This window comes from Trichechus manatus, unplaced genomic scaffold (genome assembly GCF_000243295.1).
Source record: "Trichechus manatus latirostris isolate Lorelei unplaced genomic scaffold, TriManLat1.0 scaffold00067, whole genome shotgun sequence".
Classification (NCBI taxonomy): Eukaryota; Metazoa; Chordata; class Mammalia; order Sirenia; family Trichechidae; genus Trichechus; species Trichechus manatus.
The window spans coordinates 12,677,539-12,683,566 of record NW_004444003.1 but is presented as its reverse complement, the minus strand read 5'-3'; the positions used below and the strand labels follow the sequence as shown (position 1 = coordinate 12,683,566).

The 6,028-nt window shown below is 39.9% G+C and overlaps 1 pseudogene; it reads right to left on the bottom strand.

Moving 5' to 3' along the window:
* Positions 1-320: 320 nt before the first annotated feature.
* LOC111821136 (general transcription factor II-I-like) lies at positions 321-2,273 on the bottom strand (annotated as a pseudogene).
* Positions 2,274-6,028: the final 3,755 nt, after the last annotated feature.

Sequence of the window (6,028 nt, the reverse complement as noted above, 5' to 3'; positions counted from 1 at the left end):
TTCTGGCCCAGGGGGATAGAGTTTTTTTGATCCTGTGTGGTAGGTTAGACGCTTGCACTTAACTTTCACAGATCCAGTGTTGCTTCCCCCGGTCCTGGAGGCTTATGCTGACCCTCCACAGCTTGGTTTCTCCCAGTGTGGAAAACGCCTCCTGGGTACTACTGCTTACCTCAGCCCATGTGTGCTGACCGATCCAACCTGCAGGGTGCTGGCCAGGTCAGGTCTGGCAAATTCTCACTTCTTCTGAACTGTCTCTCCGTCCCCCTGTTGCTCAGTCTGACTCCTCAACTTTGTCTTGATGTTCAGGGCTCCTAGATTGTCATATATAATGGATTCACTTGTTGTTTTGGGTCTTTGATGTAAGAGGGACCACAGGAAGCATATGAGTACTCCATCTTGGCCCCGCCAGAGACGTTTTTTTTAAAATTATTATAAAAAACATATGAACTATAGTAGATAGCTGAGGAAAAGGTTTAGTCAAATATACAGATACTAATTGTTCACTCAGTTATTAAGGAGCACCGTGAACAAAGTATCATTTAAATAATTTTTCAAATAGAAAAAAACTTAAGGACTGAAATATTACAGGTATTTTCTTCACTGCAGAAGCTGAGATGTCCCAGTAGGAGATATCTTCACTTGATTGAAAAAGAAACACCATAGCTGAGGGTTCTGCCGATATGTAAGAAATATGATGAGACTCATCCCTGTCATGTTCCATGTCGTTTTTCCAGCATTGCTGTAAAATCCTTATAATACATTCCAAAGTAAACCAGTCATTCGAAATCTACAGTCACGCTGCTCTCTTTAATTCAATTCACAGAACTGCTGAAAAAAGTAGAAATTTCTACCTAAAAGTAGAAAAAAATGTTTGTATAGAAGGTATTTCTGTATATACACAGCTTGGGGCAGTAACGGTTCTGGAAAGCTCTTCTCAACCACTGATACTTTAACCCTAGGAAGGAAGAGGTCCCTACCACATCGGGTCTGGTTCTTGCTTGATCTGAGAGCTTCCATCAGTGTCCTTTATTTCTTCTGTTGTAGGAATCTCCAACTGGCCTGGCTCAGCTGATTCTTGTACCACGGGGCCTTCTGATGCATTCTGGTAAACCAACTGGTTGTTAATCGCAAGTCCTGGAAATAGTCTAATGACAGTGAATTTGATAAACTCTGCAGAATCTAAGATTCTTCTCAGGGAGCTGATTTCCAGGTAACTGGGGGCTTTGAGTGACACTCCAGGGAACATGCCATCGACCTCCATGCAGCTAGGGTTAATTGTGATTTTCCTGTAGGAAACTTTCACAGAGAAACCTATACCTATTGCTTTGCCAAATTTTGGACTGAAGAGGTCATTCACTTGTTTTCTTAGCTGTCTAGCTTTTTCAACTTTTGACAGTCTTTCATTATCATCATCTAGAATTGTCACCTGAATGATGTTAAGATCTTCAACATATAATGCACAATGATCTTCATATTGGGTGATGAATTTATTTTTCTCAGGGGGCTCTTCAAGGAGGTAGTGCTCTCCTGAATTGCTGCCTCAAACATTTCTGGCTTTTTAATGATGAACTTAATCTTGGCTTTGTTTCTAAGTATCTTCTCCAGCCTTGGAATGCCAAAAGTAGATAGTCTTCGGAAAGGAGTGGCTATTTGTTTACTTTGGGATGAGTAAGACATCTACAAGGCTGGAGGCTTTCATTCACCATTTAATAATTATTTTTTGAACATCTAGCTTTTTAATTTTTGGTTTTTGTTTTAGTAGACCTTATGCTAGGTGCTGGGAACATACTGATAACAAAAGTAGACATGGTTTTGACACTTATGGGGCATTAATTCTAGTAGATGTATGTATTAAATAAATACAAAAACAAAAATAAAATCAACAATGGTAAGTGCAGTGAAGGAGAAGTACACAGTGCTTATAGCAGCTCAGAACAAAGGAACATGACCTAGTCTGGGAAGTTAACCCTTTGTCTACATTTTCTGCCCCTGGAGATTTATTGGTAGGCATTTGAGCCACGTTAGCATGTTCTGGTGTCGTGGCAGATACTGGTACAACTGCCTAAAAAACAAGGGAGTTGGTCTGTGCCACATTTGAGTGTTGAGAGCCATTCGTATGAGAGGATGCTTCCTGAAGAAGTGATTTTGTGAAAATTTTGTGTCTTTTGGCTTCTGTACAGTCAGATAAGGCTTGCAAGTATGTTTACTATTTCCTTTGTGTTATTGGGAAAGTGACCAGCATTAGGAAATATTCAAGTAAATGAGTTATTTTTGGGGTGAAAACAGTTTGTGATGCACTTCCTAGGCCATGGGACTGATATGTACCATGTGTGTGACATGCTTCATGGAACATGGGACTGATATGGCCCACTTGCATTAGTCACCTCCCTGATGACATCTTTTATAAAGTGCTCTCCTCCCTGAAAACAGTTCATGATGCACTTTCTGGGCCATGGGACCATATGTACTACAGTTGTGATGTACTTCATGGAACATGGGACTGATGTGGCCCACTTGCAATTGGCACCCCATTTTTTCAAATAATAATAAAAAAAAAAAACTACCAGCAAACAATGATTCAGCACCCATTCCATTAGTGAAAAACCATGGCAATACCAAAAAATTAAAAAAAAAAAAATCATCCTTTAAAGGGTTAAGTTAGGGAGAGCTTCCTTGGGGAAGGGACTTTTGAGCTGAGATGAAGAGTGACTAAGAATTAAGAGTAACTAAAAGAAAGGGAGACCTTTTTTTGGCAAAACTTTGTTTCAGAAGTCTATTACCTGTAAGCTCCACTGCAGCCATGGAAGGACTAATAGAGGGATGTCAGTTTGGCTCTGCTATTAATTCTTAGGATAACCTTGAGCAAGTCATGCCACTTATATGGGCTTCAGTTTCTTCACACTGAAAATGAAGGGACTAAGCTGTGATGTTTCCATGTAATTAAGAAACAAACTAAGGTTTTAAAAATATGTCTCTGTTTTAGGGAAGGAGCCCAGAGACTCTGTCCTTACACTCTTGTGTGTCTTTATAAAATCCATCTATTGTTGTATTTTTTTTTCTAGCTATTACAGTGTCTACAACTTGCTTTTAAATATTTCAGTGTAGACGGGATGTGTGTGTGTGTATAAGTGTGCATGTGCGTGTTCTTAATCCTCTATGGGGTTGTTAACATTTTAAATACCCTAACTGGGCACACATCAGTAGTATTTGAGGGGCTTAGACACAGCTTTGGAGCCCTGGTGTCACAATCGTTAAAGAGTTTGTCTGCTAACCAGAAGGTTGGTAGTTCAAATCCACTAGCTGCTCCTTGGGAACCCTATGGGGCAGTTCTGTTCTGTCCTGTGGGCTCACTATGAGCCAGAATCGACTCAACAGCAATAGATTAGGTTTTTTGGTTTATATAAGGGTTTAATGATCTTTATCTCTGGTCAGTCCTAGAAGTTTCCCTAATCAACCTAATAAATGTATGAAGTTATTTTTCACTGGAGAATTGAGGGTGTTGAAGATATGTGAATTGGCTAGAAACACATAACGACACCTGTGCCCTTGCATGAATGGGGTTTAGGAATCCAGTAATTTTAGCAGATTATAAATTTTGGAGTGGTGCCTGGGGCATGGATTCTTATTTGTTTTGTGTCCAACTGTTAATAGTTGGACTGTTAGCTGAGCACTGCTGCCAGAATATTCTTACATTTGTTTCGAGCTAACATTTTATGGAAAAGTCCAAGTCCTGGCACTTCACTGAGTTTATAGGAATGGGCTGCATAACTATTTTTGTGCCTACTCGCTAATAAATATTTCTATGTGTGGCAGAATTTAGTCTGGGATTTGCTGTCTGAATCACATATCTTTTATTAACATGATACTGAGTGAGGAGATCTGTAGTTCTTCTTCTTTCAGTTTGTTTGTTTTAAATTGTTGAAATCTGTAGTAATTCATTTATTTAGTGACGTCCCCTAACTATTTTTGCAAAGACTCCCTTCCTGGTCATGTGTGAACACTAAAGTCTCTATTCCTTAGCTTGTGTTCAGCTAGTGTTTTGACAGACATTTCTTCAACACTTAGCCAGGCTTGCACTGAGTCTAGGGAGATAAAAGTGTGGGGTCTTCTCTGGTATTTTCTGAGCATGTGTCTTACTCCGGGCATGCATGTAACTTTCTCAGTTCCCCCTTATTTATGGTGCTTTTGAGTGCCCTAATTTCCCAAAGAAACTGTCTCCCTGGCTTCTCCTTCCAATCCTTAGATGTTTATTGTATGCTTTACTGGTACTCTTTGGCTCCAGTTGGTTACAGGACACTGTAAGCTTTTGGGTATCGCCTGCCACCCCTCTACCCTAGGTGAGCGCTGAGGCAGGCCAAACACAGACTAGGGCCTGGCTTCAGCCCTTCAGACAGCCTCTAGACAGGTTAGCAGAGACACAATAATTTGTGAATAAAGTCTGATCTGCTCCTTCTGGGGCTGGAGAGCAGGCTCCCTCTCAGGGAGTGCAGGCTGCTACATGCCACAGCTTTAAGACAACACTGAGCTGTGGAGAGTGTGGGGCACAGCACATAAAAAACCAAGGCATTCCTACAATTTTGACTGGCCTTTTTCTTGATTCAGCGTTTGCTTAGTTACTATAACCCTTTGACTAGTTCTGACAAAGTTGGTTCTGCCAGTTTCTGCTTGTTTTCTTGGTGTTTTTTCCAGGGGGACTGGAGTGTGGAGTTGCTCATGCTGCCATCTTGCTCCAGATTCAGACCTTGTAGTTCTCACTCATCTTTAATTACTGGAGGTGCAAAAAGCCTGATAATTTTAAATGACTAATTTGACTTAGGCCAGTCAACATATTAATAGTAAACTTTATTTTATAGAACTCTTTTACTTACTTGAATTTTTTAAATTATAAAACTAATAGGCAAAAAATAAAACAGCAAAGAAGGATTAAAAGTATCTCATCAATACAACCCCTAGTCCTATTACTTAGACATATTGTGTCTTTTATTTTTCATTTTAAGGATAAAGCTATGTCCTACAACCTCTCTTTTTGGGTTTTTACGTGCAATCATTCTTTAAAAATTGATTTTAAAGAATGATTGTACCTGAATGCTAAATATTCAGTGTCACTTGAACACTAAGTATTACTAGACAGCTCAGTTCTGCCTCTCTGGGAAAACTCAAGGGAGACTTTGGCAAAAAGCCTTGGAAATAACTGGTTTCTCTTACCACCTTCGTTTTGATGTGTTAATCTGTGTTTATGCATGTACTGAATTTTACTTAAATACATGGAAATTTAAAATATCAAAGGAAGGAAAAAAACACTACAGAGCATACATTTTTAAGTGTTCCCATCCCTGCTAAACCACTTGAAAGTTAGTGAAAAAACCAGTGCTAAAATTGACAGTTGAGCTGGATAGTCATTATAGGAGGTAAGCGCTGTAATTGGCACCCAGCACAGGGCCCCATACATAAACCGGTGCCCAACAAGGGCGGTGATGTGACGTGAACACTGGTGAAGCATGGGAACTCTGAATGGGATGTAGTGCCATGTGTGCCAGTGGCTAGCTCTGGTACCTCAGGTAAATCATGATCACTCTCAGTGCAACTAACTCATCACCTATGGAAAGCAGAGCCTGTCAAACTACTTCATTTGAGGAGCGATAAATAAAATTCAGCAAAATCTCTCTTGAGGGACTTAAGGGACTTAGTAAGGACACAGTTAACGTGGCAGGGTGGGGAGAGTCAGAATTTGACAACAACCAGTGTCACTTTTTAACACATTGCTTATTTTCTGCACCTTTTCCTCACCAGTGATATGGAGATAAGAAAAAACTACCTACTTCACAGGGGTGTTGTGAGCATTATAAGTATATAATCGATTTACTCATTCATTCCAGACACTATTCTAAGCAGTGCAAATCTGTAGATGCATGAGACACAGTTTCTATCTTCCAGAAGTTTATAGTGGGAAATAAGATATATAAATAAGCAAACAGAGCCCTGGTGGTGCAATGGTTAAGAGCTCAAACTGCTAACCAAAAGTTTGGCA